This window comes from Aphelocoma coerulescens, assembly GCF_041296385.1.
Source record: "Aphelocoma coerulescens isolate FSJ_1873_10779 chromosome Z unlocalized genomic scaffold, UR_Acoe_1.0 ChrZ, whole genome shotgun sequence".
Classification (NCBI taxonomy): domain Eukaryota; kingdom Metazoa; phylum Chordata; class Aves; order Passeriformes; family Corvidae; genus Aphelocoma; species Aphelocoma coerulescens.
Genome location: NW_027184085.1, coordinates 23,633,896 through 23,653,442, shown reverse-complemented (window position 1 = coordinate 23,653,442; position 19,547 = coordinate 23,633,896).

The window sequence follows — 19,547 nt, the reverse complement described above, 5'->3', positions numbered from 1 at the left end:
CATAACTTCCTTGGCAAATCCTTAATCTTTTGGTTTGATTCTTTAGCTACACACTGGAAATAATACTATTTTTCCCCCTCTTTAGTGGTATTTAAAAAGCAACCACTTCTATGTGGCCCTTCTTGAGCAGGAAGTTGGACAAGATTGACCACCAGTTCATTCCAACCTCAGCTGCTTTGCAACTCTGTGATTACCACAGTGAAGAACTGATTGGTATTTAGATATTGCAGGGGTGGAGGCCTAGACATATTAGGCAGACAGAAAGAAGTCTTGAACTCACAATAGCAAGAAAACCAACAAAAAGCCCAAGGAGAGTGGGAAGTTGAAGATTTGCTGGCAAGGAAAAATCTGCTGTCCACTTTACCTTTCACCAGCTATCCTTGAAGCTGGGATTCATGATCCAACAGAGCTTAAGTTGCAAGAACAATAAGCATGTGATGAGTCTGAATGGTAAATATTAAACCAGTTTTGAAAACTGCTTGGCAGGCTGGCAAGTCCAGCATTCCTCTACTGAGCATAACAAAGAAACAATAGGTTAAAAAAAAGTGATACAATCAGTAAGTGGCACAGCCGTGTGACAGGAGCCAGAGAGTGAGGAAAGCTGATAGCTGCTCTGGTCTTCTAGCCTTGGTGCCGCCAAAGCTGTGGGACAGATAAAAACTCAAGGCAAGAACAAGAAGCAGACAAAACAAAGCCCAAACCAAGAACAAGAGGCAAACATGGGACGAACAGGATGACATGACCTGAGCCTCTGGCACAAAAGGATGATTAGCCAGGACACCGCTTCACAAGAGGGAATCTGCAAGGACTCAATAGTGTTGCTATGGGAATAGGGGCAGGGGGGGTTGAGCCTATGGATTTGCCCAGGACTAGTAAACTATAAAACGCTGGTAAACTTGTACAATAAGTTGTCTTTGCCTGCTAACACCCAGCAGAGTCCATGCCTCTTCAATCTCCGCAGCAGTGGACCATTTTGGCTTTTTAAAATGTTGTCACATGCTTTTTAAAGAGGCATTCTCTGTTGTGTAATGTTGTGCAAAGTCCTAGTGTTCCCAAACTTTTGCTCAGAGGCATGTCTGCATGCAACTATCTATTAGACTATCTATTAATGAATGGTTGCTCAGTGCAATGTAGCTCCACTCATCCTCCACAAAGACAGTGGCAGAAAAAACCCCACTGAGCCATATCTGGGGTGTGTTTTCTGTTTGGAGGTCTTTCTGAGAGACTTTCTGACCTGTGTTGACCAAAAGGTTTGGGTTTTTTGGTTGTGATTGACGTGGGAGAGCAGAGCTTCCGTCTGGGTGTGTTATTTGACCATGAGCAGCTGTTATCTACCACAAAGTCAGTGTGATGGGAACATGATAACCAGGGGCACTAGAAAGTTGGCTTCTTCTGTTTGTTCAGGTTGACCACAAGATAATTGGGTGGAAAATTATCCAGCAGTTTAGAGTTTGTTTAAAGCACTTGATGAGAAGGAGAATATAACAGGGATGTTCTTGTAAATAATGATTTTTTCAATGCAGTAGTTCCATTTTTCGTTTTACCATATAAATGCTTTGTTTGAGGCTTTTATCTTTTTACAGTAAAGACTCTACTTGGAACTTGTTCACAATACACAAGTTCCTTAAAATAGTTTTATCCACTGTATGTCTTAGGTGTATTTAAGAAGGATATATTTTCTGATGAATTTGCAATATGTGGGGCTTTACTACAAACTGAGATACTCTTTGTATGCATTGACTTGATGAAGAAATACATGTGAAGGATGACTGTGACTTTCTACTTTATCTGTTTTCCCATGTTTGTATGTGTGGCACCCTACAGACCCTGTGCGTTTAAGATGACAGTTGAAATCTGCACCTTGCTTGCTGAAATGCACATTTACGTTGAATTTTGCTATAGCCAGAGTTTAGTGAAAACTGAATGTGGTTTTTAAGCTTGTAACCTTCCACACTTTGGAAGTATGAACAAGCTGCTACATTCCTTCTTCCTCAGGCCTTTTGCAAAAACCAAGGTTAGCTGATTCTTCCAAGTCTGTTTATTTGTAGTTATTTGAGTGATGGTGGAACATTGAAAAAATGTTTAAACAACTATCTACGACATATGGCATGATCCTCACCTCTTTCCTCGCTGTCCTGTGAGTTGCATTCAGTATTTTCATTCCCCTAGACACTGCTGACACCTGGCTATGGTAATATGCCAATTTCCAGTATCGACCATTAAAACTAATGAGCTGTTGAAGCCTAGATAAATCACTTTAGTCATTACAAATAAATATTAAGAAGGCTTAACTGAGTGTAAGGCTCATTTCTAAAGGGCTGCAGTAGATGCATTATCAGGAGACCTTTAAGTTGAGATCTCACTATACTTCAAAGGCCTCCTCTAACAGCTGGCAGGATTATTAATAACTGCCACTACTGATTTAGGTAAAGAGTGTGTTTTCTTGGGGGATTTTAACTAATGAGTCATGTCATTTTCTTCACCATTGTTTTTATTTGTTTTGCTTTGAAATAAACAAGTTTCTGTTCTCCAGACATGGATATAGACAGTGTGCCTGGGTTTGACAGCTCAAAAGAGCAACCTACAAATTCTGGCATGTAAGGGTAGGAGCCTCAACTGGGATTTCACAATGACTTCAGTGAGTGGACACTGGCTGCCATCACCTAATGGCCTGGCTGCTGAAGCTCACAGGACAGTGTTATTAAATAGATAATGGCTTGGGTGTTGGTACAGAACTCTACACACATATACCTGTGCCCTAGCTCTTCAAGCTGGAGGAGAAATAAAAATAGTTGTGTCAGATTTTGCAGGAACAAAGTAGTGGTTTGATGCTGGCTGGATGCCAGGCACTCACAGTGGACAGGAGAGAGAAAATATAACAAAGGGTCATGGATTGAGATAAGGAACTGGACAAGTTGCTCACCAAATACCATCACAGGCATAACGGACTGAATTTGGGGATATTAACTGAATTTATTACTAACAAAATCAGAGCAGGATAATGAAAAGTAAGTTAAAATCTTAAAAACTCCTTCCCCACACCCCTGCCTCTTTTCCAAGCTCTACTTCCTACCTGTGCATGGAGACAGGGAATAGGGCTTAGATTCAGTTCATCACAAGTTGCTCCTGCCTCTGCTCAGGGAGGGGAGTCCTTCCCCTGCTCCAATGTGATGTCCCTCCCACAGGAGACAGTCCTCCACGAACTTCTCCAGTGTGAGTCCATCCCACGGGCAGCAGTTCTCCATTAACTGCTCCAGCATGGGTCCCTTTGCACTGGGTGCCGTCCTTCAGGCACAGCCTGCTCCAGTGTGGGGCCCCCTCAGGGTCACAAGTCCTACCAGGAAACCTGCTCCAGTGTGGGCTCCTCTCTTCATGAGCTCACAGGTCCCTGCCAGGACCCTGCTCCAGCACAGGCCTCCTACAGATTCACAGCCTCCTTTCAGGCATCCACTTGCTCTGATGTGGGACTCCTCCAGGAGCTGCAGCTGGATCTCTGCTCCACTGTGGATCTCCATGGGCACACCTGCTTCACCTGTTCTGCACCACAGGCTGCAGGGGAATCCTGAGTCTCGTGCCTGTATCATCTTGTCCCCATCCTTCTCCACTGACCTTGATGTGTGCACAGTTGTTCCTCTCACACATTCTCACTCTGCTACATCTGCACAATAACTTTTTTCCTTTTTAAATCTGTTATCAGAGAGACCTTACTGCCAGTTCTGATTGGCCCAACCTTGGCCAGCAGTAGGTCCATCTCTGAGCCGGCTGGCTTTGGCTTTGTCAGACATGGGGGAAGCTTGTGGCAGTTTCTAACAGAAGCCACCCCTGTAGCCCCCCTACTACCGAAATCTGTCCATGCAAACTCAATACAGTGTTGGTATAGAAGTCTACACACACATAAACATGCCCTAATTCTTCAAGCTGGAGGAGAAATTTCACAGAATCACAGAATACTCTGAGTTGGAAGGGACCCACAAGGATTATCAAGTCCAGCTCTTAAGTGGATGGTCCATATGGGGATCAAACCCACAACTCCAGCATTATTAGCGCCATGCTCTAACGAACTGATCTAATCTCATTTTGTGACTTAAAATAGTTATGTCAAGCTTTGCAGGAACAACATGATCCCAAACTGAGTTCTACTTTTGCAGCACCATCCTCCTGCCAAACTATGTATGTTGCACTACTGCAATTAGTCAAGGAAGGTCTTTCTATTGTTGTTGATTTAGATCCCCCATGTTTGCTCACCTAAACAAAGCATTTACTGGCTGTTTGTATTCAGCATTTTGGGTGACAGCTGCACTAATACTTGGTGTTATCATAGTGCTGGCCAAATTGCAGCAGTGTTACAAGTGTCAGGATACTTGCTTATTTTCAAAACACTGCACTTTTCAGATTGTGTATCTTTCTTTTCAATAATTACATGTTTTATATTCTTCTACATACTGTTAAAAATAGCCTAGAGCCTTGAAATACCTAACTCTTGACAACTGCAGTGGCATGGTTTTTTCTACTGGCTTCAGTTGGAGTCACTCAATTGACAGTTAGCAATGATTTTAGGAAGTGTATTTTGGAATCCATAAGACTCATTTAGAGTAAAAAATCCTTTTATGCAAAAGGATAACAGTCTTCACTTTAGGCTTTCAGAATGGTATTTTTTGCCAGCTACTTGCCACTTGTAAGATTCTGTTGATTATGTAACAATAGGATATTTTTTTCATTGATGGTTGCATCTGTTTGTTTATTGGGATTTTTTTATGATGACGCCTCTTTGAGTTCAACGCAGTTACTTGGAATTTATGCTAGCATTAATAAGAAGAGAAATACATTCCTAGCCCTAGATCCCCAGAATGTGAGGTAGTAACCAAAACCAAAACATGGCTGAGCACATTGATACATCACAAAGAAAATCAACATGAAGAGTACATTGTTATCCTTGCAATAAGGCCTTCAAGTGTTGCAGAAATGCAAGAACCAGTTTCCAGTTGTTGACTGCTTTAACTGCATGGTGCTAACACTGTCATCTCAATGAAGGTTTTTTTGCTTCATGATTTAATGTATAGTTATATTCTCATGCCCTCTTTACTCCCAGAGTCCCTAGCTTTTACTGTGCAGGACCAATGTGTTTAGCAAGCAAGCAACTGGATCAGATTTTTTGCCTTCAGTTTCCCTCTCCCCAGTCACGTCTCCTATTCTCATCTTCTGGCCTACAGCAAAAATCTCATGCTGTTCCTTGGATGAACATGTTTCATCACTGGGATTCCCATGCTATCTGCTCTGCACTCTACATCAGTACAGCTACAACCAGTGCATGAACATGAGGCTGAAGAAGCTGCCGTAAGTGGTGGCAACAATTGAATTAATGACTCTTTTATGATTTTAAATAGAAGCACATCAGCTACCTACTGTTTTCAAGTAATAGAATCATAGGTTCATAAAATAGTTTGAGTTGAAAAGGACCTTAAAAATACCTAGTTCCACACCCTGCCATGGACAAGGAAACCTTCCACTAGACCAGGTTGCTCAAAGCCCCATCCAACCTGGCCTTGAACACTTCCAGGGATGGGGCATCCACAGCTTCCCTGAGTACCATCTTCCAGTGCCTCAATGCCCTCACAGTAAAGAATTCTTCCTGATACCTGTTATAAACCTACCCTCTTTCAGTTCAAAGTCATTCCCCCTTGTCCTATAATTAAACTCCCTGATAATTACACTCCCTCCCATCTTTCCTGGAGGTCCCCCTTAGGTACTGGGAGGTTTCCCCATGACCTTCTCCAAACTGAACAACCCCATCTCTCTCATCCTTTCCACATATGAGAAGTGCTACAGCTCTGTGGCCCTTCTCTGGACCTGCTCCAGCAGGTTCATGTCCTATGCTGGAGGCCCCACCAGTGTGTGCAAAGGTCTTCTTTGGGCTGTTAAAGTCTCCATAAGGTTTTCAGTACACATGGAAGAATTTGACCAAATTTCAGCCTTGAGAACTGCAACTCCCATTGGATAAATTTCCTGTGCTGAATTTTCTCTATGCTGTTCCTTGTTGTTTCATGTCAAAAGTGATCATGCTGTAGTTATGCACTGGCATACAATTGCCTTGTTCCTGTAGGGTAGTGACATTATCACCAGGAGTGCAAAAGGTGGAGACCACTTTATTTCCAACATGGCCACATAAGTAGAGATTATGATCAGAGTGATGTCACAGAGGAGCACACCCACACAATGTCTCCCAGGAGCAGAAAATATTTCTGCACTGGCTTGACGTGGCCTGTTATAGGTTGCTGAGGTAGAGGCAGACTGAAAGTATGCAGAGAGTCTGTTATTACCAGTCTGGTGATTTCAACACTTTATAATTGCAGGCACAATTGAAAATTCAGCTGCCTGTTTGGCTGATGGTCAGAGGGACATGAGACCTGGGTTTTCTCAGATTGGAAGAGTGGCTTACACATCTCTGCCTTCATGCTTCTGCAGAGTGAAAGCCTTTCTTCTGCATGTAGGAGGAGTGCTAGAAATTTTGGAAAGACTGATTCCACCAAGAGAATGGCAGTGGGTTTTCTCATTATCTACAGCTTCATCTAAATGCACCTCATGCTATTATTAGTACATCTCTCAAATTCAGGCATTTGCAAAAGCAATAGAAATCTTTATTTTTCTGAATATATTTTTCTGAGCTCTTTTTCAGAGTTAAATGAATTCACACGATGCCACTGACCTCCATACTGTGCAACCTTTACATCTTGATGGAGTTGGACTCCCTGTTTTGCATTTCATTTCAGTGTGTTGTGTGAGACTAAGTGGAACTTACTAGGAAATTGATTTTTTTCTAAATGATTTTTCTAATTTATGTCTCTTGGTCATGTTTTCCGTTTCATCTCTGATTTCATAGATCTCTGTGTTCTTGGTCTCAGTTTTTCCTGCTGAGAAGTGCTGACTGCTGTGTGGCATACGTTTTTCTTGTAGAAGCACAGCTATAACAGTAAAAAAAAGAAAAAAAGAAAAAGACTGTCTTCATATTAATCAGGAAAGAACATGTCCCTGGCAGTTTCTGTTCAACCTGAGCCCAACATGGAGGATGATATAACAACTTGCAGTAGTGATTTAAGTGTGACGTCTGCTACTGAGAAATAAAAACCTGATGAGTGAGCTTTTGTCAGGACCTATTTACACATCTAAAAACTCAAAGGCATTTTTAGTGTGTAGATGTAGATTTAGATGTAAATCAGCTTTGACCCAGCTATGCAGTTTTACACTACCTATCATGTATTGCACCAAACACTGTCTTTCATATTGGCAATCTTGCCTCCAGCTATTTAGGACTATAATTCGTGGATCTGTGGATTGGCACATGTGAACATGGCTAAGCAATCCTCAGCAGGTCAAAAGCTCTGGAGCATGGTTTTCTTTAAGGTTGGCCTCATTCTCCAGATCTGTATTTCTGTTTGGATGATCTAGCCTCCCAAGATCATTCAGTGTGAACAAATTGAACAAATACAGCTTCTAATAAAGCTGGCAGGACTTATGTTGCTGAGGTACTCCAAGAACCTAATGCCTCTTCAGCTGCTTTCAGCAAATTTGGAGGAAGTGAATTCCAAGCAGGGGATTTGCACCTATGGTAGCCTGATGTCAGTTACACCTACAAGTCCTGGGAGCATGTCCTGTCTTCGCATAATTGAGGTGGGGTAATTAGAGTACTGTAAGCCTAGATGCAGACTTTGCTTTGTCCAAATGGCTTATTTCAGCATAAGCCTGTGCTTCTCTGACCCAAACCTGATGAAAATGCTGGGTTTAAACTGTGGGAGGACTGATTTTTGCTGGCTTTTGCACTGAAAAAACTACATCAAGGTTTAAATCACTTCTTTGAAAGAAGACACCACAACTCTGCATGCAGACAAGCCTTTAAGCTTCAATTTGTTTGTGTGATATACAGACCAGAGAATACAAAGGCCATCCTTATTCTCCCACCAGCTCTGATCCACACATCTCTCTCTTCACTTGTTGTTCTCTGCTGGACCCATGAGGTCATCTCAGTTTGACTGTTCATTTGTGACTGCAATAATAATTTTTTAGAAGATGACACATGTGGTGAGAATACCTGTTGTTGGGGTCCTGTCCTAGTACTGTTAATGGCATGGTGAAAGACAGGCTGAGCACCTGTCCAGGGCTGAAAGTAGACTCTAGAAGTGCTATTTTCCTGGGACTGATTTCAGTTTCAAGTCTATTTGCCAGTGCAACATGCCAACATGCCATCAGATTTCCAAAATACGCAGAGGAAGGATTTGCACTTACAGCTGCACACTGATGAGTGCCCCTTCTGATTCCCCTCCCCCAGCTCATTAACATGCATGTCTTCCCTTATTAGTGTTCGTCATTATGTGAACAGCTGGTAACTGTTCTGTTTTTCTTCTCATCAAAAAGAGGGCTTCACAGCCATGACGAAAATTAGTATTAGGGACAAGCAATTTTTAATACTGACTCCAGGTCCATTAATTTTTTCATTATCGTTCTCATCATCATCATGGCAAAGGTGGGCAGGTAGGCTATGGACCTGATTCTCATCTCACTGGGAGGTTATAAAGGGAGAGAAAGTCTTTCAAAGGAGCAGACTTACACCAATGCAAACTGGGGTAGGTGCAGATCAGGGTCTGGTTCTCATTACATTTTTCATGGCTGCTTTTAAAATATGAGTCGTTTCTATTCCAAATCCATTTTAACTGTAATTAACTGTAATGAAGATTTTTTTTTCTCTGCTTGTATTTCTGAAATACATGCTCCACCAAAGATTTTAAATGATCCCTCTGCTACATATCTTCTAATCAAGGTATATATTATTTCTGTCACGTATTTAAGGAGAAGATGAAAAACTAAAAGATAATTGGTAACTAGACACATTATCTGGGGTTCTCAATTTGATTTTTCTCTCAGTAGATGACTGGTTAAGAAGGAATATGCTTTTTTAGTGGACCACTATGGCTGTGTTCAGGACTCTGAGCAAGGACAGGTCAAAAGATTTTGTGAGCCATCTGAAATACTCCAGCATTTAGATCTCCACCTTCCAGGCTGTTGACCATTTCGGAGTGATATTTTGCCTTGGATTTTTAAATTACCTGGGATGGTTATTGTCTTCCATGCTTTTCATCCAGCACATATTTTCCATTTTCTCTTCTCCATCCATAAGCCCAAGAACATAGTCATTTTCCATAGGAACCCAAGAAGTATACACATGAAAAAATCTTTTCCTGGTGTGGGAAACTTAGGTAAGCTGTAGTAGAGGTAAGAGAATATAAGAGCTGGACTTCTGTCTGACAGCACTAGTTCAACTCTTTCTAACTACATGTGCTTTTACTATGCAAAGTCTCCAGGAATTATGTCTGGAGGATCTAGAAGTGTTGTAAATATGTGAGATTTCCATAGGAAAAAGAGGTCTCATGCTATGTTGGGTGAATTTTGTTTTTCTTTTAAGAGTGTTTTTAAGTGCAGCTGCTCCCTCAAGGCCCCCTCTCTTCCTCTCCCACCCTGGTGGAATGAGGAGAGAATTGAAATAAAACTTGTATGTTGAGATAAGAATAGCTTATTAATTGAAAATAAAGTAAAATACAATAATAATGGTAAATAATAATAATGGTAATAAAAAGGAAAAATTTAAAATAAAGATAGTAATAAAAATGGAAAAGTGCTGCACTCTGCAATTGCTCAACACCCAATGACCAATGCCAGACCACCCTTCCCAAACCCAGACTGGCCCCCTTCCAAGTAACTCCCCCCAGTTTGTATACTGGGCATGATGTTCTGTGATGTGGAGTAACCCTTTGGTCAGTTTGGGTTGCCTGTCCCAGATAAGCTCCCTCCCAGTTTGTTTTTTTTTTTTTACCTCCTCACTGGCAAAGCACGAGACAAGGTAAAAAAAGAATCTTTGGTTTAGAATAAACAGGACTTAGTAAAAAGCCAAAACATCACTGTGTTATCAACACCATTCTCATTCAGAATCCAAAACACAGCACTGTCACAGCTACTGAGAAGAAATTAACTCTACCCTAGCTGAAACCAGGACAAACAGTAAACTGTTTTTACACTTCTTGAACGTTGAACCCGACTGATAACAGACTGTAAGTCAAATAATTGTGGAAAAGAGCAAACACGAAACATATTCTGTACATATGTAAAAACATCTACGTATGTAAAATTAAGTTTGAATTTTTCCTGAAAAATATGGAACTATAAAGCTGTGATGTATGAACACAACAGATTACATCACTCTCCACTCTTTTTCCAGGTTAAATACAAGTGCAAAATAGTGAATAGCCTTGCATTCAAACCAAACAAATTCAGTATGTTCTGCAATTAAGTTTAAATACACTTTGATGGCACAGATATATTGGAAATCAGTTCAAAATTGATTTCTGTTCCCTCCATATCTCCCTCTGTATTGTTATACTGTCTTACGATTTTTCTTTTTTTTCTAATCTCACATTTCAAAGAAAATTAGTTTAAAACAAATTGGGAGAATAGTTTTAAGTGAACAGAAGTCTTTAACCAGTCAGATGACATGAAAATTAAGGAAATGCTGAGAACACAAAACAGAAAGATAAATAATTAAATTTCTTTTGAACGTTGAGTTGTTACCCTGTCTTCCAAAGGAAAACGTACATACAGTTGTCAGTTGTCCGACCAAAGTCAATGAGACGCTGCATTCTTCGAAGTTCGTCCACTTGTGGGATCACGTTTCCATCTCTGGACCTGTTTATTCTCGGCCACTAGAGGGTGCTCAGATAGCAGTATTACTGGGAATTTATAAATCGTTTCAGGGCTTTGGGGCTTTTATGCAGCTAGCCATGTGTTTAATTCTCACGTTCCTACTTGTTTTGGCTGGTTTGTTTATTTGCTTGTTTACTTTCAGTTGTCTCTTTATTTAGAGCTTCTGCAAGGTGAGGGGTTCTTGCTGAATGAGTTAGTTCTTTATCATCTTGGTGTTATTCTAATGATCAGCACAGCACAAATAGCCTTACTGTGTCGCTCCTCATATGGCCAAACATGCCTTACTACTCTGCAAATGTGAAATCAGCATTAAAAAACAGCTTCCAAGTGATTAAAATAGATGTGATAGAATCCAGGAATTCAGGACCACTGCAGGGTAAGCAATGGTACATGGCTCACTCCCTTCTCTGTCTCCTGAGAAATTCACATATATGTCTTCTCCAAACATACCAACTTCCATTTCCCATGCAAGGAGACATTCCATGTCCTAAAACTATTCACTCTATCACTGGTATTAAAAAGCCTAAGCAAATGCACAAGTCTTGCATAAGCCTCATGCATGATGAGTATTGCCACTCTTCTGTAAGTACATTTCACTGCGCTGTGTAATGTCACCCTGTGTTAAAAACCTCAGCCACATGGGAGCCTTTGTGGTGACTTCAAAAACTTTGTGTGTAAACTCTTCTATATTCTCCAGGGACAAAGATAGAAAATTTTACATAATCAGGACGTCTGAACAGCTAGCAACCAGCCTCAGATTAACTAGACTTTAGCAATAGTTGAATAATCTGTGGAACACCACATACCTAGACAGTGCCAACAAAACCCAAACAACATTATTGTTATCCCCCATTTCTGCTTCAGTCTACAAGATAGACCAAGAAACTGTAAAGAACCATTATTTAATTAAAGATAGGTTTGAGACATTATAGGTCGAAAAAAAACCACCAAAACCAAGCCCACCTTTTAGGGGATTCCAGGAATGAATGGATTGGAAGGAAAGAGAGCACCCAAAGGACAAGAAGAAAAGTGTGTGTGACTGTAAGCTGTTGGCAATTTTCAAAGATGGGTGAAGAAAAGGAGATAAAGTCTCTATAAAGAAAGAGTTCTGGAAAAGTGCCTGACCACCTGTGGATACAGAATTGAGTGCCTTTACTGTATACAGTTCTGCAGGCATATTGTGTATGAAATCGTTCCAGAGTAAGCCAGAGCTTTTAGTTAGTTGGATTAGAATGTAATTTTTCAGGGACAAAGACAAGGAGTTTTCTTAGAGTTTCAATGAATTAACTCCCTTTGAGAATAGATTGTACCTGTGATTCTTTTCTTCACTGTCCTGTGCAGAACTGAGTATCACCATTTCTTCAGGGAGGTTTTGTTGACGTTTTTGCTGAAGCAAATGGATCTGTGCAATTGTGGTCTTATTAAGTACTAGCTGATGCTAAACTACTCCTTGTACAAAGGAAGATGAGAAAGTCATCAATTTGCCTTCAGTATTATTGATCAGTATTATTTCAGAGTCATGTGAGTGAAAGAGCAGCAGTAGCTATAGATGATGATCTTGCAATGGGCAGAAGTATCATGTGTATGCAGTTGGATTAGTTAAATTTTGATCATCCAGCTACTCTTGGTTATAAGAGGATGAACATGTGATGATGGTCACAGATAGGAGAAGGCAGAACTGCATTGGGATAATTTTTTCTCTTGGTTTTATTTGATCGTATCTTTTTTGTGATCTTTTTTGTATTAGAATCGTACTTCTGGTTAGGGTCAATCAATTAGAAATTGTGATTGCCCTGTGAGTGAATGGTCACTATCACTACTAGATCTTCCAGCAATGTGGAGGGCTCAGATAGATGGGAATATCATCAGCCTTTAAAAGAACTGTTTGATGGAATAGAGAAAGCAGAAAGCCGATTTAAGGGGTCACCATTTAATTACAGGAAAATTAGGTAGAGAAAGCAAACAGCATAATCCAAAATCTTGGAGATGAGAGAAAGATGGTGTGAGAAGGCAGTAGCTTTACAAACTATTATTGCTGAGTAAAAGGTTTTTTGGAATAGAAACCCAAGGTGTGGCCCTGTAGACAGGTGGGGCAAAAGGGCAAAAACTGTAAAATGCTCACAGAGGTGGAAAAAGACACAGGGAAGGGAGAAGCAATGGGATGAATTTGGAAGTTTGAAGGGAAACTGAGGCAGGGTAGTCTCTGCAAAGGCACATTTTAATAAAAATGAATGGGTACTGTCATAAGTCTAAGGCAGCATGTTTTTTTTACTGGGGTTTGTTTCCTTCTTTAGCTGAAGTTGTGGTATTTGTTAGTATCTGATATAATCCACTATGGAAAAATAACCCCGCTCATACAATGCACTGAGAAACCCATTATGTCATTTTAAAGGTCAGATTTTAAAATGGATTTGAACTTGGTTTGTAGATATGAGCCTGTAAACATTGCACACGGTGATTTGCAACTGCAAATAAAGAATATTTTACCTACCTGACTTGTGGATGAAAATGGTCTGGGTCAGCAAACAAGTTGCAAAGGGTTGTATATTGTTGCCAACGGTCTTACTTCCCTAGGTTTTTCTAGGAGGTGTTTTCCAGAAGTAGGTAGGACTGCCCTCTGACCTGAGATCTCATGTATATATTCTGTTACTAGAAATAAGTTGGGGAAGAATGGTAGCTTTCATACCTTTTGTCCTTGCACCAGAAGTTGTCACTCAACTGAGTAGTACCTTTGCCTTTGTGAGTTCTGGGAGGAGTGCTTTTCTTCTGGAGATCTCACAGTCTGTGTGGTGGGATTTTCCAGCCTAAGGGGCCTGTGAGAAATCAGCCAGTCTCCTAAAGGGGAGCACATTCAGCTGCTGTAATCACAAAAGTCACTACGCAGCCATGCAGAGCACATACAGCAACCCATCACAATGGCAAAGAAGGTGGCAAGATAGGTAGGACATGGTTACCACTCCTCCAGCAAGCCATCCATACCACTGTGGAGTCTACAGGGACGAACTGCAGGCAGTGACCAGTCTGGGAGTTCTTGGCTTGGCAGATATCATGTTGCCACTTTGTGAGTAAAAGTACTGGTATGCAGCAGGCAGTTCAGTGACTCTACCCCCAAGTTTATGAAATTTCAGGCTGCCTTCAGGTCTGAGGCACCAAGGGGTAACTGCACCTCTTTGTTGCTGCTCTTAGAGCATTATGCCTTGAATACACCACAGCTCTTTGTACTCTCATTTGCCATGTGCAAAGGACTTCTGTGCCTTTTGTGCAGATATGTTTTTAACACATCTACTACCACAGCTGGGAAGAAAGTAGTGAAGACGCTGCTTGGATGCTTCTTGGAGGGCAACACAAGTCATCTTCATTGCTTGTGGAAATAAGCAGATTGCAGCAGTTGTACTAAAGACAGGACTGTGCAGCTTAGAGAGAAATGTATAGTTCTGCCACCAGATCCTTTACAAATTGGTATGTTTTATTATGGTCTTTACGGTTGTTTTTTTTTTTTTTTTTTTTTTTTTAATGTTGCTGTTTTTAAATTCCTGCTCTGGAAATTGTTTTTCTCCAAGCCTGACATAACTACAACTAATCCATAGATATGCTGAGACTAGTGTATGCAAAGGATATACAGTTTTAATGTTACATGAAGTAGAATGGTTTGGTGACTTTTTTTTCTGCCAGCTGCTGGACCTATCAAACCTTCACTGTATTTCTAAATTTACATTATTTTAGTCATTCCTAGAGTAACTCATTCTTGTATGTGCTACACTAATTCATCCATATGTACAATAGAAAGCAAAAATTCCAAAAAGAGGGTTAAACTTTCTAAACTGAGTCTGTTTGTAGAAAGCCATGACTTGCACATCTGTGTACACTATTTTTTGGTGTAATGGCTCTGTGTTAAACATTATACTATGCAACAGAAAGGATTCTTTCTGCTGTGTCTGTCTCATTAGTTGTTCAGGACTGATTGTGTCTGTGCAAGTTCGCTGCATTATTGCAAAGAGATGAAAAAATTAGATTATTTCTGTACAATGAGCTGGGTAGTATTTTCTTAAGCAATAACATTGGAGAGTTTTCAAAGGCAGCTGTTAAAATATTTGTATTCTAGCAGGTGCAGAAGCATTCATTTGTAAACATCGTTTTAACACACGTTTTGCACAGGTACATTATCTTTTGCCCCAGAACTGATGAGTTTTTAAAATGTCACGTGAAGTCATTTTTAAAATGATTCACGTGAAGTTTGTATTCATCATAGTTACCTTGGCATGAGCCCTGTGCCTGTCTATCCATGCATGGATGTCACACAAGTACACAGTCTGTGATGTAATAATCATCTGTGACAAAGGATTGCTTACAACACGGTCCTGCTGTGGAGTGCTCTAAAATAGTGAATTCATGTTTGTGTGTTTGAAGCGTTACCCTGAGAGATTACAGGCACAGAATGATTCATGCCGCTTCCTTCTTTTGTGCCCCAGCCAAGTAGCAGGATTCTGCCAAGTATTTGTAGCTCTTGAAAGCTGTGTTCATGTCTTTCCAGGATGGAAGATATCCTCAGTAAGTACACAGCCTGCCAAAATGAGAAGAAGAATTCCCCTACAATGGCTTAGATGAATACTCCTAGTACTATTTTATAGCAAAACTTATGTCAGTGAATACTCAACAACAAATTCCCAAAGCTATTAGTTACTGTTTGTTTGTGGGAGACAGCAAAAAGTGCAGAGAGCTTTGCTTGAGCTAGAGAAGATTTTTATTTTACACTACTTTTAATATGAGTTTGGTCTGCAATTCCTTATTTTTTGAAGAACACAGTACAAATGAGGAATTGCTGAATTCTTTTAAACTGTTTTTCAATTAGAAAATGTCTCCTTCCTCTGATTCTGTAAGTGGCATGGCTTACTACAGAAACAGGAGTGGACCATATGATCTACCAATGACACATAATGATAGAACAAAACAAAGTCTTCATGCTGACAAAAGGACCTGTCCTTAGGTGTCCTAAATATACTTGAGACTGAGAAAATCTCATCTGAAATATGTGGTGAAATGTATGTTCCCTATTCTAGACAAAAATGTCTTAGAATGCTTAATTCTGCTAGTCTGGCTCCTTGGGCATTTCAGTATCTGTAGTTCTTCTTCAGTGTTGTGTAGTGTTCTCTTCTGGTTTGCAATAAATCTAGAGAGAAATAATATCCCTCATGAGTATTTGCCTTGTGTGATGTTTGTGGCTTTCTAGTTTATAGTTTACAAGTTTTGCTGTGCTATTTTTATACTATTTTTATATTGAATTACTTTTTTTACCTCATAAGAACATAAAAGAATTCCATCAGACCGCATGTGTAACAATAAATGGATTGTCTGCCAACCAATGAACCACTCCAAGGCAAGACAAGAAGCTACTGTATTTATCAACTAATACAATTTATAACATCAGCTGATATGTACTTAAAACATTATGGCATTGGTTGCATACAAAGATTACACTGTGAAAGATTAACTGTGGCAAATTAAATGATTGATACATTCTGAAACCTATAGATAAGAGGATTAGTGAAGTATTCTACAGCTTTTCACTCATATTAGCAGTCCCATCAAAGTCAAATGCTGTCAGGACTGTCTGAAGCCTGCTGGAAACTCTTTGAACTGACACCCCTCACTCCCAAGTGACCAGTGATTCCATTTCATCCCCCCGTGGTTCTGAAAACCAGGCTCAAGAAGTGGGACTGAGAGTGCCCAAGAACCAGGCACCTAAAAAGCAGCATAAAGCCCACAGCTTTGTCACCTTTATCTTTTATATAAAATGGCAGCAAATTGTCCAGGAATGTAAATCTATAGCTATTGTTACTATTGGTGGTGGTAGTAGTAGTAGTAGTAGTAGTAGTAGTAGTAGTAGTAGTAGTAGTACTGTTATTGATTGACAATTCCTCTCTGAAAATGGTTCCTTCTTAGCCACAAGCAATACTTTTCTGAGTATGCGTCACATGATAAATCTCTGTCAGGCAGTCCTGTTCATCCAGCTGTGCTCTACTAGAGAGTATTGTTAGGTATCTGTTTACCTCAGCTTCTAACATCAAACCTTAATGATTTTTTTTCTGTTTGTTCTTGCAGTGATCTGAAAACTTGAGGAGAGATTAAATTCAAGCTGGTATATAAGAACTGCGTTAAAAAATAGTGAAGGAGAAATGCAGGGAAAGGACTGTGAGGAAACTGCAAAAAGTTTGTGTTGCTGTATCCAAAACTTAGTGCTGGGGGCACTTTTGAACCTGTGTGTCCAGATGAGCACCCTGCCCTAATTGTGATGCAATGTCTAGGTAAGATACTTCTTTTGGGTTTTTGTTGCAAACAGAACATGGCTGCATAGAATGGCAAGAGTAATTAATTAGTCCCTAATTTGTCCACCTAGGGAAGCAGGTTCCCAGGGCAGACTGTGGTGCTTTCTTCTCTGACAATTATTGGAAATAACTGGGCAAAACTGATTCTGAGATTTCTGGTTGACTGGTTGATACCTGGCACTTTTGCAGATGAAGAAGAATGGTTATACCTCCTCTGAGACTGTATCAGGGCTGCAGTCCCTGGTATCCAAGAATATGACTGCATGCAGCTGAGGCTGTAGGAGACCTCCCACCCACCTCATCCATGCAGGACCAGGACCTTTGAGAGAGTGTCAAGGACATGAGCTCTCAGACAACAGCTCTTGCAGATGTATGGCCACAAAAAGGGGGATGTTCTGACCTGCTTTTGAGGGCATTTCAATATGCACACTGTCTAGGGTTTCTGGAGAGCTCAGGGATTGTATTCGCTGACTGTGTGTCTTTTTCCCTAGAAATAGGGCAGATCTTCACAGTCCCTAGCCTCAATCTGACATAACTTGCTGATCCATGCTTGTTCTGCTTCTCCTGTCTAGAACAAATTTTCTGCACAGGTTCAGTGTGCTGGGTTTATTTTGTGTAGTGGTTGGTGAGGGTTTTGGTGGTTTTGGCTAGACAGTTGCTGTAACTTGACCACTACTTGTCCCAAAGCTCCCAATCATCTTTAATATTTCTCTGCTTTTGTGACATTCACATGCTCTCCACTGCCTTGTGTGCAACCCCTTGACTTTTTTGGGTAGGGATTGTTTTTTATGGTGTTGTCTGAGTATCTTACAGAGTTCCCTCATTGAGGCCTTGTGTACCTCTACAAAGCATTGACAATATTAATGAACTTTGCAGAAATAGCAAAAATCCAAAAGGAAAAACAGACATTAACTGTTTTTAAGGCAAGAGGGGAAGAGTAAGAAAATGAGAGAGTCAAGTCAAGCCCAAAGATGTCGTACCCAAGATGATGCTTTCCATCTGCCCCGTACTTACTGTATACTAGAATATTTCAAAGATGAAAATAGGCTGTTTGAAGTATGTTTCCAATCCCACCTCTGGCAGTTGAGATTTGCTCCAGATCATGGTTATGCTGCTCTCAACTCCAGGCAATTTGTGTCCCTTCTCCTCCTGGGTTTTACTGGAGGATCCTGAAAAGCACCAGCAAAGAGCTATCAGTCTGTGTGTGGATTTCCCACTCTCTCTCAAAGGCTGTGTAACTTTTAGCCATGTGAATCATGCCACGCTCAGAGCACCTGGTTTGCTGTACTTTCCCCGGGTGCTTTACCCCACTACCAGATGTTCCCGTCGGGGCAAACAATGATCAGTACAGCGCAGGGGCGAGAGGGGAGGCCCGTGTGGGCGGATTAACTCTGGGAAGCCGTTTTGCGCTCCTTCCCTACGGGACGCTCAGAGGCGAAACTCATCTTTCTGGAGCGCTTCCAGCAGAGCGGGGCCGGGCGCGGGGAGGTGGCGGGAGCTCCGGGGGCGGGCCAGCCCTGGGGAAGGTGGTGGTGGCCGCCGTGCCCGCCCTGCTCACCTGAACAGAGGCGCCAGCGCTCCGGCGCCGCTCCCTTCCGCTCCTTGGAGGATGAACGGGCCGGGGAGGAAGGTAAGGGAAAGCCGGGCGGGTCAGGGGGTGGCGGGGCAACCCCAGAGGTGCCCGAAGCCGGGACACGACGGCATCGGGTGCTGACACTTTCCGGGCGTTCTCCTGCTCCGGCCGGCGGGGCTGGAGGAGATGTGTCCCACCGCCGGTGCAGCTGCGGCGTCTGCCCGGCCGCTCAGGGCGGCTCGGCTTCGCCGGGAATTGTACTCAGCAGTGCCCGGAGCCCCAAAGCCAAGGAGTCAACCTTACCGGTGGTGCCTTGACCACCCGAGAGGGATTTGCTGTGCAGATATTCCCGGAGAGGAATAAATAAAGGGAGAATAGTTCTGTTGTTGAAGTAATAACGAGTAAAGAACAAGCTGCTTGTGACGAAACGCCCACTTAAGTGCTGCTGGGGGGACTGTTCAGTGCTGACAGGAGAGCTGCTGTTGCATTTCTTAACTTTTGAGTGCTGTGGAGTATTTGATTCCAGCCATCCCAAAGGCAAACCAAAGAGTTTGCTCGAGAGCACCAGCCTAAACCTTTTACATGTGGTGTGATCACTGTTGTTCTAGATAATTTGCTCATGACTAGAAGTATTTGGCCACCGTCCTGCCAAAAGTTAAGCTCCTCGGGTAAATGCTAGCACCTCTCGCTACTGCTAGTGGCTGAAGACTGTTGTTGCTATGTGTTTCTATATGTTACTCTTCGTCTTCAAAGCAGTGTAGTAAAGGTTTGCTGTGTCTCTCAAAATAAAGCTGATAGTAAGGACAGTACCAATTTGGCCCATTCTAGGGAAAATGGCTGCAGAAGTCCATCCCCCGGAGGGAATCTGCATCCCTGGGGCAGCTCATCATCTCTCACCAGTGAGGAGC